The following is a 24,109-nucleotide window of genomic DNA, read 5'->3' on the forward strand; positions in this document are numbered from 1 at the left end:
TGAAACATGGCTTCCAAAATGTTACTCAGGAAGCTATCAAAGCCATTGAAACATGGCTTCCAAAATGTTACTCAGGAAGCTATCAAAGCCATTGAAACATGGCTTCCAAAATGTTACTCAGGAAGCTATCAAAGCCATTGAAACATGGCTTCCAAAATGTTACTCAGGAAGCTATCAAAGCCATTGAAACATGGCTTCCAAAATGTTACTCAGGAAGCTATCAAAGCCATTGAAACATGGCTTCCAAAATGTTACTCAGGAAGCTATCAAAGCCATTGAAACATGGCTTCCAAAATGTTACTCAGGAAGCTATCAAAGCCATTGAAACATGGCTTCCAAAATGTTACTCAGGAAGCTATCAAAGCCATTGAAACATGGCTTCCAAAATGTTACTCAGGAAGCTATCAAAGCCATTGAAACATGGCTTCCAAAATGTTACTCAGGAAGCTATCAAAGCCATTGAAACATGGCTTCCAAAATGTTACTCAGGAAGCTATCAAAGCCATTGAAACATGGCTTCCAAAATGTTACTCAGGAAGCTATCAAAGCCATTGAAACATGGCTTCCAAAATGTTACTCAGGAAGCTATCAAAGCCATTGAAACATGGCTTCCAAAATGTTACTCAGGAAGCTATCAAAGCCATTGAAACATGGCTTCCAAAATGTTACTCAGGAAGCTATCAAAGCCATTGAAACATGGCTTCCAAAATGTTACTCAGGAAGCTATCAAAGCCATTGAAACATGGCTTCCAAAATGTTACTCAGGAAGCTATCAAAGCCATTGAAACATGGCTTCCAAAATGTTACTCAGGAAGCTATCAAAGCCATTGAAACATGGCTTCCAAAATGTTACTCAGGAAGCTATCAAAGCCATTGAAACATGGCTTCCAAAATGTTACTCAGGAAGCTATCAAAGCCATTGAAACATGGCTTCCAAAATGTTACTCAGGAAGCTATCAAAGCCATTGAAACATGGCTTCCAAAATGTTACTCAGGAAGCTATCAAAGCCATTGAAACATGGCTTCCAAAATGTTACTCAGGAAGCTATCAAAGCCATTGAAACATGGCTTCCAAAATGTTACTCAGGAAGCTATCAAAGCCATTGAAACATGGCTTCCAAAATGTTACTCAGGAAGCTATCAAAGCCATTGAAACATGGCTTCCAAAATGTTACTCAGGAAGCTATCAAAGCCATTGAAACATGGCTTCCAAAATGTTACTCAGGAAGCTATCAAAGCCATTGAAACATGGCTTCCAAAATGTTACTCAGGAAGCTATCAAAGCCATTGAAACATGGCTTCCAAAATGTTACTCAGGAAGCTATCAAAGCCATTGAAACATGGCTTCCAAAATGTTACTCAGGAAGCTATCAAAGCCATTGAAACATGGCTTCCAAAATGTTACTCAGGAAGCTATCAAAGCCATTGAAACATGGCTTCCAAAATGTTACTCAGGAAGCTATCAAAGCCATTGAAACATGGCTTCCAAAATGTTACTCAGGAAGCTATCAAAGCCATTGAAACATGGCTTCCAAAATGTTACTCAGGAAGCTATCAAAGCCATTGAAACATGGCTTCCAAAATGTTACTCAGGAAGCTATCAAAGCCATTGAAACATGGCTTCCAAAATGTTACTCAGGAAGCTATCAAAGCCATTGAAACATGGCTTCCAAAATGTTACTCAGGAAGCTATCAAAGCCATTGAAACATGGCTTCCAAAATGTTACTCAGGAAGCTATCAAAGCCATTGAAACATGGCTTCCAAAATGTTACTCAGGAAGCTATCAAAGCCATTGAAACATGGCTTCCAAAATGTTACTCAGGAAGCTATCAAAGCCATTGAAACATGGCTTCCAAAATGTTACTCAGGAAGCTATCAAAGCCATTGAAACATGGCTTCCAAAATGTTACTCAGGAAGCTATCAAAGCCATTGAAACATGGCTTCCAAAATGTTACTCAGGAAGCTATCAAAGCCATTGAAACATGGCTTCCAAAATGTTACTCAGGAAGCTATCAAAGCCATTGAAACATGGCTTCCAAAATGTTACTCAGGAAGCTATCAAAGCCATTGAAACATGGCTTCCAAAATGTTACTCAGGAAGCTATCAAAGCCATTGAAACATGGCTTCCAAAATGTTACTCAGGAAGCTATCAAAGCCATTGAAACATGGCTTCCAAAATGTTACTCAGGAAGCTATCAAAGCCATTGAAACATGGCTTCCAAAATGTTACTCAGGAAGCTATCAAAGCCATTGAAACATGGCTTCCAAAATGTTACTCAGGAAGCTATCAAAGCCATTGAAACATGGCTTCCAAAATGTTACTCAGGAAGCTATCAAAGCCATTGAAACATGGCTTCCAAAATGTTACTCAGGAAGCTATCAAAGCCATTGAAACATGGCTTCCAAAATGTTACTCAGGAAGCTATCAAAGCCATTGAAACATGGCTTCCAAAATGTTACTCAGGAAGCTATCAAAGCCATTGAAACATGGCTTCCAAAATGTTACTCAGGAAGCTATCAAAGCCATTGAAACATGGCTTCCAAAATGTTACTCAGGAAGCTATCAAAGCCATTGAAACATGGCTTCCAAAATGTTACTCAGGAAGCTATCAAAGCCATTGAAACATGGCTTCCAAAATGTTACTCAGGAAGCTATCAAAGCCATTGAAACATGGCTTCCAAAATGTTACTCAGGAAGCTATCAAAGCCATTGAAACATGGCTTCCAAAATGTTACTCAGGAAGCTATCAAAGCCATTGAAACATGGCTTCCAAAATGTTACTCAGGAAGCTATCAAAGCCATTGAAACATGGCTTCCAAAATGTTACTCAGGAAGCTATCAAAGCCATTGAAACATGGCTTCCAAAATGTTACTCAGGAAGCTATCAAAGCCATTGAAACATGGCTTCCAAAATGTTACTCAGGAAGCTATCAAAGCCATTGAAACATGGCTTCCAAAATGTTACTCAGGAAGCTATCAAAGCCATTGAAACATGGCTTCCAAAATGTTACTCAGGAAGCTATCAAAGCCATTGAAACATGGCTTCCAAAATGTTACTCAGGAAGCTATCAAAGCCATTGAAACATGGCTTCCAAAATGTTACTCAGGAAGCTATCAAAGCCATTGAAACATGGCTTCCAAAATGTTACTCAGGAAGCTATCAAAGCCATTGAAACATGGCTTCCAAAATGTTACTCAGGAAGCTATCAAAGCCATTGAAACATGGCTTCCAAAATGTTACTCAGGAAGCTATCAAAGCCATTGAAACATGGCTTCCAAAATGTTACTCAGGAAGCTATCAAAGCCATTGAAACATGGCTTCCAAAATGTTACTCAGGAAGCTATCAAAGCCATTGAAACATGGCTTCCAAAATGTTACTCAGGAAGCTATCAAAGCCATTGAAACATGGCTTCCAAAATGTTACTCAGGAAGCTATCAAAGCCATTGAAACATGGCTTCCAAAATGTTACTCAGGAAGCTATCAAAGCCATTGAAACATGGCTTCCAAAATGTTACTCAGGAAGCTATCAAAGCCATTGAAACATGGCTTCCAAAATGTTACTCAGGAAGCTATCAAAGCCATTGAAACATGGCTTCCAAAATGTTACTCAGGAAGCTATCAAAGCCATTGAAACATGGCTTCCAAAATGTTACTCAGGAAGCTATCAAAGCCATTGAAACATGGCTTCCAAAATGTTACTCAGGAAGCTATCAAAGCCATTGAAACATGGCTTCCAAAATGTTACTCAGGAAGCTATCAAAGCCATTGAAACATGGCTTCCAAAATGTTACTCAGGAAGCTATCAAAGCCATTGAAACATGGCTTCCAAAATGTTACTCAGGAAGCTATCAAAGCCATTGAAACATGGCTTCCAAAATGTTACTCAGGAAGCTATCAAAGCCATTGAAACATGGCTTCCAAAATGTTACTCAGGAAGCTATCAAAGCCATTGAAACATGGCTTCCAAAATGTTACTCAGGAAGCTATCAAAGCCATTGAAACATGGCTTCCAAAATGTTACTCAGGAAGCTATCAAAGCCATTGAAACATGGCTTCCAAAATGTTACTCAGGAAGCTATCAAAGCCATTGAAACATGGCTTCCAAAATGTTACTCAGGAAGCTATCAAAGCCATTGAAACATGGCTTCCAAAATGTTACTCAGGAAGCTATCAAAGCCATTGAAACATGGCTTCCAAAATGTTACTCAGGAAGCTATCAAAGCCATTGAAACATGGCTTCCAAAATGTTACTCAGGAAGCTATCAAAGCCATTGAAACATGGCTTCCAAAATGTTACTCAGGAAGCTATCAAAGCCATTGAAACATGGCTTCCAAAATGTTACTCAGGAAGCTATCAAAGCCATTGAAACATGGCTTCCAAAATGTTACTCAGGAAGCTATCAAAGCCATTGAAACATGGCTTCCAAAATGTTACTCAGGAAGCCATCAAAGCCATTGAAACATGGCTTCCAAAATGTTACTCAGGAAGCTATCAAAGCCATTGAAACATGGCTTCCAAAATGTTACTCAGGAAGCTATCAAAGCCATTGAAACATGGCTTCCAAAATGTTACTCAGGAAGCTATCAAAGCCATTGAAACATGGCTTCCAAAATGTTACTCAGGAAGCTATCAAAGCCATTGAAACATGGCTTCCAAAATGTTACTCAGGAAGCTATCAAAGCCATTGAAACATGGCTTCCAAAATGTTACTCAGGAAGCTATCAAAGCCATTGAAACATGGCTTCCAAAATGTTACTCAGGAAGCTATCAAAGCCATTGAAACATGGCTTCCAAAATGTTACTCAGGAAGCTATCAAAGCCATTGAAACATGGCTTCCAAAATGTTACTCAGGAAGCTATCAAAGCCATTGAAACATGGCTTCCAAAATGTTACTCAGGAAGCTATCAAAGCCATTGAAACATGGCTTCCAAAATGTTACTCAGGAAGCTATCAAAGCCATTGAAACATGGCTTCCAAAATGTTACTCAGGAAGCTATCAAAGCCATTGAAACATGGCTTCCAAAATGTTACTCAGGAAGCTATCAAAGCCATTGAAACATGGCTTCCAAAATGTTACTCAGGAAGCTATCAAAGCCATTGAAACATGGCTTCCAAAATGTTACTCGGGAAGCTATCAAAGCCATTGAAACATGGCTTCCAAAATGTTACTCAGGAAGCTATCAAAGCCATTGAAACATGGCTTCCAAAATGTTACTCAGGAAGCTATCAAAGCCATTGAAACATGGCTTCCAAAATGTTACTCAGGAAGCTATCAAAGCCATTGAAACATGGCTTCCAAAATGTTACTCAGGAAGCTATCAAAGCCATTGAAACATGGCTTCCAAAAAGTTACTCAGGAAGCCATCAAAGCCATTGAAACATGGCTTCCAAAATGTTACTCAGGAAGCTATCAAAGCCATTGAAACATGGCTTCCAAAATGTTACTCAGGAAGCTATCAAAGCCATTGAAACATGGCTTCCAAAAAGTTACTCAGGAAGCCATCAAAGCCATTGAAACATGGCTTCCAAAATGTTACTCAGGAAGCTATCAAAGCCATTGAAACATGGCTTCCAAAATGTTACTCAGGAAGCTATCAAAGCCATTGAAACATGGCTTCCAAAATGTTACTCAGGAAGCTATCAAAGCCATTGAAACATGGCTTCCAAAATGTTACTCAGGAAGCTATCAAAGCCATTGAAACATGGCTTCCAAAATGTTACTCAGGAAGCTATCAAAGCCATTGAAACATGGCTTCCAAAATGTTACTCAGGAAGCTATCAAAGCCATTGAAACATGGCTTCCAAAATGTTACTCAGGAAGCTATCAAAGCCATTGAAACATGGCTTCCAAAATGTTACTCAGGAAGCTATCAAAGCCATTGAAACATGGCTTCCAAAATGTTACTCAGGAAGCTATCAAAGCCATTGAAACATGGCTTCCAAAATGTTACTCAGGAAGCTATCAAAGCCATTGAAACATGGCTTCCAAAATGTTACTCAGGAAGCTATCAAAGCCATTGAAACATGGCTTCCAAAATGTTACTCAGGAAGCTATCAAAGCCATTGAAACATGGCTTCCAAAATGTTACTCAGGAAGCTATCAAAGCCATTGAAACATGGCTTCCAAAATGTTACTCAGGAAGCTATCAAAGCCATTGAAACATGGCTTCCAAAATGTTACTCAGGAAGCTATCAAAGCCATTGAAACATGGCTTCCAAAATGTTACTCAGGAAGCTATCAAAGCCATTGAAACATGGCTTCCAAAATGTTACTCAGGAAGCTATCAAAGCCATTGAAACATGGCTTCCAAAATGTTACTCAGGAAGCTATCAAAGCCATTGAAACATGGCTTCCAAAATGTTACTCAGGAAGCTATCAAAGCCATTGAAACATGGCTTCCAAAATGTTACTCAGGAAGCTATCAAAGCCATTGAAACATGGCTTCCAAAATGTTACTCAGGAAGCTATCAAAGCCATTGAAACATGGCTTCCAAAATGTTACTCAGGAAGCTATCAAAGCCATTGAAACATGGCTTCCAAAATGTTACTCAGGAAGCTATCAAAGCCATTGAAACATGGCTTCCAAAATGTTACTCAGGAAGCTATCAAAGCCATTGAAACATGGCTTCCAAAATGTTACTCAGGAAGCTATCAAAGCCATTGAAACATGGCTTCCAAAATGTTACTCAGGAAGCTATCAAAGCCATTGAAACATGGCTTCCAAAATGTTACTCAGGAAGCTATCAAAGCCATTGAAACATGGCTTCCAAAATGTTACTCAGGAAGCTATCAAAGCCATTGAAACATGGCTTCCAAAATGTTACTCAGGAAGCTATCAAAGCCATTGAAACATGGCTTCCAAAATGTTACTCAGGAAGCTATCAAAGCCATTGAAACATGGCTTCCAAAATGTTACTCAGGAAGCTATCAAAGCCATTGAAACATGGCTTCCAAAATGTTACTCAGGAAGCTATCAAAGCCATTGAAACATGGCTTCCAAAATGTTACTCAGGAAGCTATCAAAGCCATTGAAACATGGCTTCCAAAATGTTACTCAGGAAGCTATCAAAGCCATTGAAACATGGCTTCCAAAATGTTACTCAGGAAGCTATCAAAGCCATTGAAACATGGCTTCCAAAATGTTACTCAGGAAGCTATCAAAGCCATTGAAACATGGCTTCCAAAATGTTACTCAGGAAGCTATCAAAGCCATTGAAACATGGCTTCCAAAATGTTACTCAGGAAGCTATCAAAGCCATTGAAACATGGCTTCCAAAATGTTACTCAGGAAGCTATCAAAGCCATTGAAACATGGCTTCCAAAATGTTACTCAGGAAGCTATCAAAGCCATTGAAACATGGCTTCCAAAATGTTACTCAGGAAGCTATCAAAGCCATTGAAACATGGCTTCCAAAATGTTACTCAGGAAGCTATCAAAGCCATTGAAACATGGCTTCCAAAATGTTACTCAGGAAGCCATCAAAGCCATTGAAACATGGCTTCCAAAATGTTACTCAGGAAGCTATCAAAGCCATTGAAACATGGCTTCCAAAATGTTACTCAGGAAGCTATCAAAGCCATTGAAACATGGCTTCCAAAATGTTACTCAGGAAGCTATCAAAGCCATTGAAACATGGCTTCCAAAATGTTACTCAGGAAGCTATCAAAGCCATTGAAACATGGCTTCCAAAATGTTACTCAGGAAGCTATCAAAGCCATTGAAACATGGCTTCCAAAATGTTACTCAGGAAGCTATCAAAGCCATTGAAACATGGCTTCCAAAATGTTACTCAGGAAGCTATCAAAGCCATTGAAACATGGCTTCCAAAATGTTACTCAGGAAGCTATCAAAGCCATTGAAACATGGCTTCCAAAATGTTACTCAGGAAGCTATCAAAGCCATTGAAACATGGCTTCCAAAATGTTACTCAGGAAGCTATCAAAGCCATTGAAACATGGCTTCCAAAATGTTACTCAGGAAGCTATCAAAGCCATTGAAACATGGCTTCCAAAATGTTACTCAGGAAGCTATCAAAGCCATTGAAACATGGCTTCCAAAATGTTACTCAGGAAGCTATCAAAGCCATTGAAACATGGCTTCCAAAATGTTACTCAGGAAGCTATCAAAGCCATTGAAACATGGCTTCCAAAATGTTACTCAGGAAGCTATCAAAGCCATTGAAACATGGCTTCCAAAATGTTACTCAGGAAGCTATCAAAGCCATTGAAACATGGCTTCCAAAATGTTACTCAGGAAGCTATCAAAGCCATTGAAACATGGCTTCCAAAATGTTACTCAGGAAGCTATCAAAGCCATTGAAACATGGCTTCCAAAATGTTACTCAGGAAGCTATCAAAGCCATTGAAACATGGCTTCCAAAATGTTACTCAGGAAGCTATCAAAGCCATTGAAACATGGCTTCCAAAATGTTACTCAGGAAGCTATCAAAGCCATTGAAACATGGCTTCCAAAATGTTACTCAGGAAGCTATCAAAGCCATTGAAACATGGCTTCCAAAATGTTACTCAGGAAGCTATCAAAGCCATTGAAACATGGCTTCCAAAATGTTACTCAGGAAGCTATCAAAGCCATTGAAACATGGCTTCCAAAATGTTACTCAGGAAGCTATCAAAGCCATTGAAACATGGCTTCCAAAATGTTACTCAGGAAGCTATCAAAGCCATTGAAACATGGCTTCCAAAATGTTACTCAGGAAGCTATCAAAGCCATTGAAACATGGCTTCCAAAATGTTACTCAGGAAGCTATCAAAGCCATTGAAACATGGCTTCCAAAATGTTACTCAGGAAGCTATCAAAGCCATTGAAACATGGCTTCCAAAATGTTACTCAGGAAGCTATCAAAGCCATTGAAACATGGCTTCCAAAATGTTACTCAGGAAGCTATCAAAGCCATTGAAACATGGCTTCCAAAATGTTACTCAGGAAGCTATCAAAGCCATTGAAACATGGCTTCCAAAAGTTACTCTGGAAGCTATCTCATGCTCAACCTAAAAAAGTTCAAACTACTACTGTTCTCCCTAAATCCCTCTCTCATGAAAAAAACTAAATTAACTCCTCTCTCTTGATCAAAGCCATTGAAACATGGCTTCCAAAATGTTACTCAGGAAGCTATCAAAGCCATTGAAACATGGCTTCCAAAATGTTACTCAGGAAGCTATCAAAGCCATTGAAACATGGCTTCCAAAATGTTACTCAGGAAGCTATCAAAGCCATTGAAACATGGCTTCCAAAATGTTACTCAGGAAGCTATCAAAGTCATTGAAACATGGCTTCCAAAATGTTACTCAGGAAGGTATCAATGCCATTGAAACATTGCTTCCAAGATGTTACTCAGGAAGCTATCAAAGCCATTGAAGCATGGCTTCCAAAATGATACTCAGGTAGCTATCAAAGCCATTGAAACATGGCTTCTGAAATGTTACTCAGGAAGCTATCAAAGCCATTGAAACATGGCTTCCAAAATGTTACTCAGGAAGCTATCAAAGCCATTGAAACATGGCTTCCAAAATGTTACTCAGGAAGCTATCAAAGCCATTGAAACATGGCTTCCAAAATGTTACTCAGGAAGCTATCAAAGCCATTGAAACATGGCTTCCAAAATGTTACTCAGGAAGCTATCAAAGCCATTGAAACATGGCTTCCAAAATGTTACTCAGGAAGCTATCAAAGCCATTGAAACATGGCTTCCAAAAAGTTACTCAGGAAGCCATCAAAGCCATTGAAACATGGCTTCCAAAATGTTACTCAGGAAGCTATCAAAGCCATTGAAACATGGCTTCCAAAATGTTACTCAGGAAGCTATCAAAGCCATTGAAACATGGCTTCCAAAATGTTACTCAGGAAGCTATCAAAGCCATTGAAACATGGCTTCCAAAATGTTACTCAGGAAGCTATCAAAGCCATTGAAACATGGCTTCCAAAATGTTACTCAGGAAGCTATCAAAGCCATTGAAACATGGCTTCCAAAATGTTACTCAGGAAGCTATCAAAGCCATTGAAACATGGCTTCCAAAATGTTACTCAGGAAGCTATCAAAGCCATTGAAACATGGCTTCCAAAATGTTACTCAGGAAGCTATCAAAGCCATTGAAACATGGCTTCCAAAATGTTACTCAGGAAGCTATCAAAGCCATTGAAACATGGCTTCCAAAATGTTACTCAGGAAGCTATCAAAGCCATTGAAACATGGCTTCCAAAATGTTACTCAGGAAGCTATCAAAGCCATTGAAACATGGCTTCCAAAATGTTACTCAGGAAGCTATCAAAGCCATTGAAACATGGCTTCCAAAATGTTACTCAGGAAGCTATCAAAGCCATTGAAACATGGCTTCCAAAATGTTACTCAGGAAGCTATCAAAGCCATTGAAACATGGCTTCCAAAATGTTACTCAGGAAGCTATCAAAGCCATTGAAACATGGCTTCCAAAATGTTACTCAGGAAGCTATCAAAGCCATTGAACCATGGCTTCCAAAATGTTACTCAGGAAGCTATCAAACCATTGAAACATGGCTTCCAAAAAGTTACTCAGGAAGCCATCAAAGCCATTGAAACATGGCTTCCAAAATATTACTCAGGAAGCCATCAAAGCCATTGAAACATGGCTTCCAAAATGTTACTCAGGAAGCTATCAAAGCCATTGAAACATGGCTTCCAAAAAGTTACTTGGGAAGCCATCAAAGCCATTGAAACATGGCTTCCAAAATGTTACTCAGGAAGTCATCAAAGCCATTGAAACATGGCTTCCAAAATGTTACTCAGGAAGCTATCAAAGCCATTGAAACATGGCTTCCAAAATGTTACTCAGGAAGCCATCAAAGCCATTGAAACATGGCTTCCCAAAGATTTCTCAGGAAGCTATTAAAGCCATTGAAACATGGCTTCCAAAATGTTACTCAGGAAGCCATCAAAACCATTGAAACATGGCTTCCAAAATGTTACTCAGGAAGCTATCAAAGCCATTGAAACATGGCTTTCAAAATGTTACTCAGGAAACAATCAAAGCCATTGAAACATGGCTTCCAAAATGTTACTCAGGAAGCTATCAAAGCCATTGAAACATGGCTTCCAAAAAGTTACTCAGGAAGCCATCAAAGCCACTGAAACATGGCTTCCAAAATGTTAATCAGGAAGCTATCAAAGCCATTAAAACATGGCTTCCAAAAAGTTACTTGGGAAGCTATCAAAGCCATTGAAACATGGCTTCCAAAAAGTTACTCAGGAAGCCATCAAAGCTATTGAAACATGGCTTCCAAAATGTTACTCAGAAAGCCATCAAAGCCATTGAAACATGGCTTCCAAAATGTTACTCAGGAAGCTATCAAAGCAATTGAAACATGGCTTCCAAGATGTTACTCAGGAAACTATCAAAGCCATTGAAACATGGCTTCCAAAATGTTACTCAGGAATCTATCAAAGCCATTGAAACATGGCTTCCAAAATGTTACTCAGGAATCTATCAAAGCCATTGAAACATGGCTTCCAAACTTTTACTCAGGAAGCTATCAAAGCCATTGAAACATGGCTTCCAAAATGTTACTCAGGAAGCTATCAAAGCCATTGAAACATGGCTTCCAAAATGTTACTCAGGAAGCTATCAAAGTCATTGAAACATGGCTTCCAAAATGTTACTCAGGAAGGTATCAAAGCCATTGAAACATGGCTTCCAAGATGTTACTCAGGAAGCTATCAAAGCCATTGAAACATGGCTTCCAAAATGATACTCAGGTAGCTATCAAAGCCATTGAAACATGGCTTCTGAAATGTTACTCAGGAAGCTATCAAAGCCATTGAAACATGGCTTCTGAAATGTTACTCAGGAAGCTATCAAAGCCATTGAAACATGGCTTCCGAAATGTTACTCAGGAAGCTATCAAAGCCATTGAAACATGGCTTTCAAAATGTTACTCAGGAAGCTATCAAAGCCATTGAAACATGGCTTCCAAAATGTTACTCAGGAAGCTATCAAAGCCATTGAAACATGGCTTCCAAAAGTTACTCTGGAAGCTATCTCATGCTCAACCTAAAAAAGTTCAAACTACTACTGTTCTCCCTAAATCCCTCTCTCATGAAAAAAACTAAATTAACTCCTCTCTCTTGATAATGCAACCATTGAAGTCACTTCTCATAGCAAATTTTTTAAGGGTAATAGTGTAAGATAATCTTACTTTCGACCTGCATATACAAAAATTGTATACGGAAAACTCAGCAAAAACTAGTGATGCTTTTCAGTGCCAAAACCTTTCTCTGCATTTTGCACTTTTAAACCATATTTTTGCTATGTTGCTAATTTTTTAAAACTTATCCTGCTGATTTGTTTCACTTTTTGTCTGCTGTAGCATAGACTAGATTCAGACCTGCTGAATCTGGTTCTGTTTGTTAAATTGAGCACTTAACCAGCCTATATTTTGTTGAAGAGGGCTCTCCTTCACCCTTGTGGGAGGAGTGTGCAGTTAAGTCTCATCTAATTGAAGGTTGTTGGCACAAGGCTCAGTTTTGAGATTTTTTATTGTTTAAATTGTTTAATTCCATTTGCTCATTGTTTTAAAACAGCTCTACAAAGTAAGGTAACCATCCTCTGCTCTTCTGAGTTATCTGTGCAATCCAAGGAATCTGTTGTATTTTGATAACCATAAGTTTAATTTTATACTAAGTAATTGATTTTAATTGTGTGGAAGGAATATTAACTGAAGTTGAAGTTAGTCAGTGTTTGCTGAATTTTGTTATTTGCTAGTAATTACAGGTGTGGGGGTAGTCACATTCTTTGATTTCCTGCCCTTGCCTATTTAAGTGGTACAGTGTGAAATATTTTCTGCTTAAAAACCTCAGCTTTGGCCGGCTAATAACTTGCTGTATTCAACTGTACGTATAAGAGAATTTAAGTACCTTTATCTGCTCTTTTTTTCAAAAAAATACAGTATTTAAATTGATTTTAACTGTGTGGAAGGAATATTAACTGAACTGGAAGTTTTGACTCTGCTCTTCAGTTAGTACCACCCACCCTCCCTGTTTTTGTTTTGGTGTTAATCTTAGTGGCCTTGCAACTGCCTGCCCCTCTTGTAAATTTGTGTTTGGATACTCCTTCTGGGCCCATCTCATTTGTTCACTCAACTGAGTGCAGTGAGATCATATTCTGATTTCAGGCACTCCTACTGTGTACAAAGAGAGCATCTGGGAAAAAAATTAAACTTGTTTCCTGCCTTTCCTGTTAAGTGATATAGACTATTTGTAGATTTCTGAGCCCCCAGGCCCTTCTGTGTTGGAGGGAAGCCTTCTAGCTTAGTTTTTTTTTCTTATAACTAGCCAGTTTTCTAGTTTCAGCACTCAAATCTGTTTTTTTGATCTCAGCACTTGTTCAGAAAAAAAAAAATAAATAAATAAATAAATTTTCATCTGCTTTTACTGTACTTGTATTTCTACCTACTTTTTTTTACTTTTGCATCATCTTAAAAGTACTCAATTGTATTTATTACTGCTTGGTGTAACTCATTCTAAGCCTTTTGGTTTAAACACTTGGGCTTCGGACCAGTTGCTTTGCACTGAGAGGGTTTGTGGTCTGCACTGTAGTGGCAGAACAGGTAGCTTACATCCTTCTAGGTTGGGAACTGCTGATTGAGGGCTCAGTGTCTGTTATTCTAAAAGTGTATTAATTCTGGTTTAAGCACTTGGGTTTTCAGGCCAGTTATTTTACATTAAGAGGGTTCATGGTCTGCACTCTTGTGGGAGGAAAGGCTGGACTCTGCCCTTCTGTGCTGGGAATTTCTGGTTGAAGGCTTATAGTGGATGCATATCTGAACTGCTTCTTACTGAAGTTGGTGCGCCTTGTTTGCTGTGGCATAGACTGGATTCGGGCCTGCTGGATCTAGCTTTGTTTGTGTAACTTGAGCACTAATCCTGGCATTCTCTAAAGTATTCAGTTGTATTTATTACTGCTTGGTAGTAACTTGATTAAAGTGTAGCTATCATTCTAAGTCTTTTGGATTAAGCACTTGGGCTTCAGACCAGTTGTTTTACATTAGGAAGGTTTGTGGCATGCACTGTGGTGGCAGGACAGGTAGCTTTCATCCTTCTAAGATGGTAACTGCTAATTGAGAGCCCAGTGTCTGTTATTCTTAAAGTGTATTAGTTCTGGTTTAAGCACTTGGGCTTTCAGGCCAGTTATTTTACATTAAGAAGGTTTGTGGTCTGCACTCTTGTGGGAGAAGAGGCTGGGCTCTGCCCTTCCTTCTGAGCTGGGAATTTCTGGTTAAAGGTTTATAGTGCCTGAATATTTGAACTGTATCTTACTGAAATTGCTACACCTTGTTTGCTGTAGCATAGACTAGATCCAGGCCTGCTGAATCTAGCTTTGTTTATATGCTTGTTGTTTGTTTGCTTTTTTATTTCCCTGGAATGCTAATTCCACCTTATACGTGGCTTCTCAGCGCTTCTGTGGATCACTAGTGATATCTGCATTACTTACTGTACTTACTTCCTTGTTTCACTTGAAAGAAAGTTACTGTTTGTCATTTTTGCATTTAAGTTACCTGTAACACATTGCACTTAAGTTACCTGGCACTAGCTCACTAAAGCAATTATATAAGTCAGCACTAAAAATTAAAAGCACTACACCCTCACTCCCCACTGGCCCTGGTTTTCAATTATTAAGGAATTCCCAATATTATTCTAGCATGTCCAAAGGTCAGTTGTCAATCTCCTCTCCGGTCCAGCTGGTGAATCTGGGAATCTTGAGGCAATGTTACAACTGCCTCATGTACACAGACAACCCTCTCCTCCTCCCAACAAATTCCAACACATGTGAGAGATGCAACCATATAGCCAAACTGGAGGCTAAGCTCTCTCAACTCAGTACTGGCATAACCAGTCAAGAGGAGAAGGAAACCACACTCACTACAATTCCAGTCTCACATAGACCTACCAAGACAGCAAACCAAACACATAATCTCACAAAAACATACTCGGAGGCTCTAAATAAAGATCTGCCCAAGCAGCAGAGACCTCCATAGTAGACACCCAAGCAGCCGCTACCCCAAAACAAAACACGTGCAACTCATATCTCACAAAGCCAGTGTGCCGAACAGTCACAGCCCTTAAGACTAAACAACACACCTGATACACTTGTAATAGGTGACTCTATCGTCAGGCACACTGAAGTCCCGCTCACCAGGCTGAACAAGGAGAGGGTCACGGTGAGCAGCCTGTAGGGCGCTAGGATCCGCCACATAACACAAGCACTCAGGTCACTCCAAGGCAAGTACAAATATGACTCAGTCATTGTCCATGCTGGTGTGAATGACCTGAGACGTACCTCCCTGGACTATATGAAAAGAGACATAGAGGAGCTCTCTGAGCATGTAGCCCAGGCCGGTATAACCCTGACCTTGAGTAGCATCTTACCCTCACCAAGAATGATGCCACAATATGAAGACAAGATGATCAATTTCAACAACTGGCTTAAGTACTGGTGTCATTCAAAGGAGATGCAATGCTTGTCAGCTTGGGATGATATGCTCAACAAGCTACGATGCTTCACTAGGGTTGGCTTGCACCTGTCACCCCTGGGCTTTCGGATATTGGCAAAGGCTCTTGCTGCCCCCATAGTGCCTTTTTTTGGCAAGGCTCAAAATACAAACCCACCTCCATATGTATCACAAGGGATAAGAAACTAAGAGTAATGCTACTCAACGCCAGAAGTCTAAACCTCAAGATGCATGCACTCGAAACTCTCCTTAGCATGGAGAACATCGATATCTGTGCAGTAACAGAAACCTGGTTCAGGGCTCCCGAGAGCAGCCCAGCACTACCAGGTTATACCTCATACCATGCTTTTCGGCCCCAAAACTTGGACCGAACCACAAAAGGAGGGGGAGTATCGATATTCATCAAAGATACCCACACCTCCAGGTTGGTGGCAAATCACGAAGCATCAGAGACTATACATGTGCAACTAACAGTGGGTAAAACTGCCTTCCAATTTATAGCCTGCTACAGACCACCCTCCCAAACCCAGGAACCCCACTCGGCCTTCCTGAGGACACTGGAAAATATGAAGGTCTCTCCAAAGACCATTATATTGGGCGACTTCAACTACCCAAACATAGACTGGGAGCATTACTCTAGCGCCAACACCCTAGCCCAAAGGTTCCTAGAATTTATAAACTCAAATGCTATGGAACAACTTGTTACCACTCCCACAAGAGGGGAAAATATACTGGACCTGATCATCACCAACATGGGGACTCTATGCTCCAGACCAGAAGTGTATCCCTCACTGGTAAGATCAAACCACAAACTAATCTCACTGGATATTCACATCCCGACCCCACCCCCTGCCCAGAAAACCACAGTGAAAAACTTCTCTAAAGCAAATTTCACACTCCTCAAAACTGAGGTGGAATCCTTCAAAGCCCCCGAGCCTGTGGAAAATATGGCCCAGACCGCAGAATCCTTTATAAATGCATTCTATGAACACCTTCAGGAATGCATGGATCATGCGATCCCAAATAAAACCAAGACCCAATCCTCCAAAGGCAGACGTCCTGTCTGGTGGACCCCAGCCATAGACAAACTATACAATAGAAGGAGGAAGCTACTAAATGATAGAGCAAAATCCCAAAAAGGGAAGGCATCACTGATCAGTATTAGCAAAAAAACTACCGGCACACATAAAATTGTCTAAGGCCAGCTTCGAGAGAAAAATTGCACAGTACACTAAGGATAATCACAAGGCTTTCTTTAGTTATGATAGGAACCTGGGTGGTAATTCCCAGATATGCTCAGAATTAGTCCAAAATGACAAAAAATACACCGAACCCACAGATATTGCCAACATCCTAGCTGACAGGTTCAGCGCAAGCTTCTCCCCCCCCTCCCCACCAAAAGGGCAAATATCTATCCCAGCAGAGTGCTGCTCCCCTGACATCTCAGATGCTCAGGTAAGAGCCTCCCTCTCCAGAGCAAAAAACACAGCATCAATGGGACAAGACAGTGTCCCGGGCTGCGTCCTACATGAACTCCAAGAAGAGCTAAACCCAAACATAAAACTACTGTTCAATCTCAGCCTTACTACAGGATATGTTCCCAAAGAGTGGCATACAGCAACAGTGGTCCCTCTCCATAAAGGTGGTGCCTCAATGTATCCTGGAAACTATCGCCCCATAAGCCTGACTAGCTTGGTCTGCAAAGCTATGGAAAGGATCATCATGGAGCTCATAAATAAAAGATATTGGTGACCTACAAACACTGGATCCTACCCAGTTCGGCTTTGTTAAGGGCAGATCCTGCCTCTTAAACCTGGTTGTTTTCTTTGAAACAGTCACCAAGGCCATTGACGAGGGGAAGGTGGTCCACACAGCCTACCTGGACCTCGCAAAAGCCTTTGATACAATACCCCACTCGGGCATTATAGATAAGCTCACCAGCTTAAATATAAACCCCTATGTCACTAGATGGATTGCAAACTGGCTCAAGGACAGAACCCACATGGTTAGAATTGCTGGAGCCATGTCATACTCCAAACCAGTTACAAGTGGTGTACCACAAGGCTCAGTCCTGGGACCTCTTTTGTTCGGTATATATTTCTCGGAGGTACAGGCCAACACGGAAGGACTGTGGCTGACCAAGTTCGCAGATGACTGCAAACTGGGTGCCATAATCGACTCTCCAGCTGACACAAGCATCCTCCAAAAGGGCCTCATAGAAACAGACAACTGGTGCCAGAGCCATGGCCTCGAGCTAAATGCCAAAAAGTGTATAGTCATCCCCTTTGGCAAAAACAAAGTGCCCACAAATTACCACATAGGTGGTAATCCATTAAGTACAGAAGAAGTAATTAGGGACCTGGGGACCCAAGTTGATAGCAGTCTCTCATTTGACAACCACGTGGCCAAAGTGGTTAGAAAAACATTTTATATAGCCCACCTAATCATGAAGGGATTCACATCTAGATCAGGGGATGTCATCGTGCCTCTTTACTCATCCCTCATCAGGCCCATAATTGAGTACAATGCCCCTTTTGGGATGTACCTTACCAGACACCTGCAGCAACTGGAAAGACCCCAAAAGTACCTCACCAAGAGGATCAAAGGGCTCAAACAGATGCCATATGCTGCCCGGTTAAAGAAACTCCAGTTCTACTCAGTGGCATACCACCTGTTCAGAGGCGATCTGTGCCTGACGTATAAAGCCATGTCCAACCCAGAATTAATGGACATGCTGCACCTCAGAAAATCCAAATCCCATCGAGCTATGCGCTCGAGAGACTTGAACCTCAGCACTGAAATAAATAGGAGATGCTGGAGGGACAGATTCATAACCCAGAGGCTCCCTTCACTCCGGAATAAAATCCCAGTCCAGGTTAGGCAGAGTCCCTCATTGACTCTCTTCAAGAGGAATCTTGATGAGTGGATGGGAGATCGTAGGTTTACCCCAGGTATCACTTCTGTGTCACTGTTAGACAGAGGCACAGTATACTAACCTCGAAAAAGAGCATAGCAAAATAAATTTAAAATGGGTGGCGAAAGCCAAACACATTCTGGCTAGGCTTATAAATGCCCTAGGGTAGATAGCCTAGTATGAACCTATGAACCTATAATCTGTTGCATTCTGCTAATTATAAGTTTAATTTTGTACTTTGTTTTGCACTTTTAAACGGTGTTTTTACTATATTGCTGATTTCTTAAATCTGTTCCTGTTGATTTGTTGCACTTTTAGTCTGCATCAGCATAGACTAGATTCAGACCTGTTGAATCTGGGTTTGTTTGTTAAATAGAGCTCCAAACCAGGCTATCTTTTGTTAGAGATGGCCCCCCTGCACACTTGTGGGAAGTGAGTACAGTTAGGACTCATCTGTTTGAAGGTTCCTGGCACAAAGCTCAGTTTCGACCTTGTTTATCGGTTAAATTGTTTAATTCAGTTTGCTCACTGTTTTAACACAGCTCCATAGCATTAGGCAAATGGCCACTGCTCTGCTATATTCATCTACACAATCCAAGGAATCTGTTGCATTTTGCTAACCATAAGTTCAATTTTATACTGTATTTTACACTTTTAAAGTGTATTTTTGCTATATTGCTGATTTTTTAAAAACTGTTTTTGTTGATTTGTTGCATTTCTGTCTGCTGTAGCACAGACTATATTCAGACCTGCCTAATCTGGTTCTGTTTGTTAAACTGACCACTAAACCAGGCTATCTTTTGTTGGAGAGGGTCTCCCTGCACCCTTGTGACATGTTAGTGTAGTTATGACTCATCTGATTAAAGGTCGCTAGCACAGTACTCAGTTTTGAGCTTTTTTATGAGTTAAATTGTTTAATTCACTCACTTTTGCTACATAAGCCCACATTTAAGCAGGTTTATGCTTATTTTAACACAGCTCCACAGAGTTCGTGAAGCAGACACTGCTCTGCTGTATTCATCATGTTTATGTGTAGCGCACCTCCATGCACCATCACTCACTGCTGTGCAGTGGGGTTAACCATTGTTGTTTATAGACAGAAAAACTTCATTAGATAAATGTTTCTTAATAGCTGCCTGTGATCCAGCCAAGAAGTCCTTAAATTGTGCTTAGAGCACCTCATTTGCACTTTTGCTGCTTAAACAGTCCACAAACCACCATAGTTACAGTAGTTTTGTACCATTTAAAAAATTCCTGTTAGTATAAACCCTTTACAGAGCACCCCATTAGTATAGACCCCATTTGAAGAACCTAGTTATATCACACCCCTTCATTTTCTCTCCCCACTGTGAAAACAGGATTTAACCTAGCATTATGGGTGGTCAGTTTCCCTCCATTTCTTGTACCAGCTTGATTGACATGGGTATCCAAAGGCAGTGCAGCAACAGCCTCATGGATACTGACAACCCTCAACTCCTAAATCATCCAAGTACAATTTGTGAGCGATGCCTCTATACTAAGAATCTGGAATCCTTGCTCTCTCGTGCACTCAACAGTAACACTGAACAGGTTGTCAGCTCACATACTACAGCTCCTAAGCAAATCATGCCCTCAATACATAAACCATCATACATGGAGGTACTCACCAGAAACCTACCAAAACACCAGAGCCCTTCCAAACACAAACATGCTACACCTAAAACAGTGCCTACACCACCCAATACACATAAAAACACAAGTACCAGAGTCTCTCCAAATAAGCCCCTAAGGCAAAGCACATCTAAACCAAATTTTTAGTCATAGGTGACTCCATTGTGACACACACAGATGTCCCACTCATCTGGTTGGACAAGGAGAAGGTTACAATCAGCTGTCTATCGGGTGCCAGGATCCATCAGATCACACATGCACTCAAGTCTCTCAATAATAAGTACAGTTATGATCCATTATAGTTCATGTTGGAGTGAATGACTTTAGACATACCTCACTGGCTATATGAAGAGAGACATGATTGAGCTCTATGAACAGACTACACTGCTTTGCCAGAGATGGTCTCCACCTGTTGGCTCTAGGCTTTTGGTTACTGCCTCAGGCACTTGCCTTCCCCATTGTGCCTTTTTTAGGCAAGGTCTCAAGAACAAAAATTCTAACATGAAAATATCATTCACAAATAAATTAAATGTTATGTTGCTTATCTAGCTTATGGTAGGATTGGACCAATGAGGCATTGACTTCAGGTGTGGAACACCAGTCACTCATGTTGGTAATGAATATATCTGGGATATTGTTTCTCCTGGTGGGGGTGTGGATAAGTTGATCCAGGGCATTGGAGTTTATGAATTCCAGAAAGCGTTGAGCAAAGGAGTTGGTACATGAGTAGTTTTCCCACTTTATGGTGGGGTAGTTGAAATCACCCATTATTAGGGTGTTTGGTTGAACCCTAATATTTTCCAGTACATCAAGAAAAGAGGAATGGGAATCCTGGGGCATGGTGGGTGATCTGTAGCAAGCTACAATTTGGATTGCAGTTTTGCCCAGAGTTAGTTGCACTTGGATAACCTCGGCTACATTATGCTGAGCAACTAGCCTGGAGGTGTGGATATCCTTAGTGAATATGGACACACCTCCACCTTTGGTGTTCCGCTCCAGGTTGCATGGCCGAAAAGTGTGGTATGAGTTATAGCCTGGTAGTGCAGGGGTGCTTTCTGGAGCCTTGAACCAGGTCGCAGTCACTGCACAGGTATCGATGTTCTCCATTTTAAGGAGTGCCTCGAGTGAGTGCATTTTGAGATTTAGACTTCTAGCATTGAGTAGCATCACCCTCAGTTTTTGCTTGCCTGTTCCTGTTACGTTGGTGAATTTGTCATTTGAACCTTGCCTAAAAAAGGCACTATGGGGCGGCAAGAACCTTAGCCAGTATCCGGAATCCCAGGGGTAACAGGTGCAGGCCATCTCTGGCTAAGCATCGTGGTCTGTTGACCATTTCATCCCAGGCAGACAGATATTGGCTCCCTTTAGAATGGCACCAGAAGCTTAGCCAATTGTTGAAGTCAATCATTTTGTCCTTGTACTGTGGCATCATTCTGGGTGATGCAGAATGCTACTCAGGGCTAGGGTCATACCTGCCTGGGCTACAAGATCAGAGAGCTCTTCCATGTCTCTTTTCATGTAGTCCAGGGAGGTACGTCTCAGGTCATTCACATCAACATGGGCAATGACAGAGTCATATTTGTACTTGTTGTGGAGTGACCTGAGTGCGTGGGTGATGTGGCGGATCCTGGCACCCAACAGGCAGCCGACAGTAACCTTCTCCTTGTTTAGCCTGGTGAGTGGGACATCAGTGTGCCTGACTATAGAGTCGGCTATGACTAGTGTGTTGGGTACGTTGTTTTGCCTTATTGGCTGTGGTTGAGTGGCACACCAAATCTGCGGGCTATGTGTCATTTGGGTTGTGTTGTGGAGTGGAGGTTGCTTGCATTACTGCTTTGGAGGTCTCTGTTGCTTGAGCAGATTATTATTGAGAGCCTCCGCGAATGTTTTTGTGTTTCTATGTGTGGATTTTGGTGGTGTACATTTAGTGAGACTATATGATGAGCGTGGTGTGGTGCATGTGTTTACCTTCTCCTCTTGACTGTCAAGTTCAGTCTTGATTGGAGAGAGCTTTACCTCCAGTTTGGCTAGGTAAGTGCATCTCTCACAGGTTGTAGTGTTGGGTGGTAGGAGGAGAGGGTTGTCTGTGTACATGAGGCAATTTCTACATTGCCCCAAGATGCCCAGATTCATCAGATAGACAGGAGAGAACACTGGGAGCTGACCCTTGGACATGCCTGAATAAAAAAAACTATTTTCCTCTAGATAAGTGAGGAAAGTGAGTACAAGAGCTGTTTTTCTCTAAGCAAGTGAGGAAAGTAAGTACCAAAACTGTTTTCCTCTAGGTTATCCCTGCAGACTATCATATAAATAATAATACCCTAAGTAACAACTCAGTAGTGAGAGATCTGGGAAAGCAAGTTGACTGTAGCTTAAACTTTGATGACCATGTCTCTACTGTGGTAAGGAAGGCATTTTACATCACACACCTCATTAGCAGAGGCATTGACTCAAAAGTGAAATATGTCATAACACCACTGTACTTGACCTTCATTGGGCCAATAACTGAGTGCAATGCTCCCTTTCATATATACCTTAGCAGGTACCTGCAGCAACCTGACAGACCTCAGAGATTTCTAACTAAGAAATTTTGGGGTCTCCAACACATGTCATACATTGACAGACTGAAGACACTCTCACTGTACCCAGTACCATACAGACTACTTAGAAGAGACTTATGCCTGGCCTACAGAGGAATCTCAGATACAAACCTAATGGAAATGCTGCACATGTACAAGTCAAACGGGGCAGGGGTCACCCGCTCCAGGGACCTTAACCTGGCCTGTGACACAAATCATTACTCCTCTGGAATAGGCTACCAATTCACATCAAACAAGCCCCTCTATAGCCCTAATTAAGTGTAGCCTGGATGATCGGATGGGAAACCATAAATTCCTGCCTGGGATTTCACATATGACCCTCCTAGATATGGGCAGTCATTGCTAACTAAGATCTCAAGTTTAGGCAAGATCCTTTATATTGTGTTTCTCTATTATTGTATTGGGTACTCACAGCTAGGCTTATAAAGACCTTCAGATCAATAGCCCAGTAACCACTTATGAACCTATGAAGTAAAACTAAACTTGCCACTGCTTATCTCCTCCACACTCTTAATTATGTTGTTCCCATCCTTACTTACCTCCAGGCTTCACAAAGATTAAAACTTGAACAATGCTATAAGAACGCTGCTAAATTTGCAGCAAATGCCCCTTTCAGAACCCACCGCTGTATACCACTAAAAAGCCTAAATTGGTTAGAACTGTCTCATCGACTAACATACATATACAGCTTCTTACCACCTATAAAATTATCCAGCATCCATCTGCCAATCCTGCACTAAAAAAAATTCTACACAACTATGTTCCCATTTGGCCATTGTGATACAGAGACTAAAATCTCCTGTGTCTCTACAAACCTATCAAATCTGATGGGCATTGTCTGTACTTGTACAAGGTTGCTAAGGCCTGGAACTCCTTACCTGTATCCATCAGGTGAAAACCACCCCTGCCATCTTTCAAAAAACACTCTGCAAGACATCCTAGCTGAAGTCTGTCTCTGTTATTGCTCAAAACCAGGGTAAACTATATCCCTAAATGTGAACAAGTACCTTTTCATCTCTTATACCTCCTTACTCTCCCTTCTTCACTTACTTCCTTATGTCTATCAAATTATTTAACCTGACTTTCTCTCTAAATATACCATAAGCCTGTTTTTCCCTCACTTCATATTGGAATTCCTGTTTGTATTAAACTAACATACCTTTAATTTCTCTACAAACTGTCTAAAATCTCTCTAAATATTAAACAATTGTCATATATCTTTTATTGATTCTTAACCAATGTTTTTATATTATGTCTAATTTGTTATATTTATTTTGTGATGCCCCTGCACTGGCCTAGTAATTAAGGAGCCTCAATCCTCACCACTGGCAACAGTGAGGGACGTACACAATGGGAGGATGACAAGTACACATATAGTAGAATACAATTTACCTTAAAAGCACACAGAGACAACAGTCAGTCTGGGGCTGGTTTCTC

This window comes from Protopterus annectens, chromosome 1.part1 (assembly GCF_019279795.1).
Source record: "Protopterus annectens isolate FY-2018-M chromosome 1.part1, PAN1.0, whole genome shotgun sequence".
Classification (NCBI taxonomy): domain Eukaryota; kingdom Metazoa; phylum Chordata; order Ceratodontiformes; family Protopteridae; genus Protopterus; species Protopterus annectens.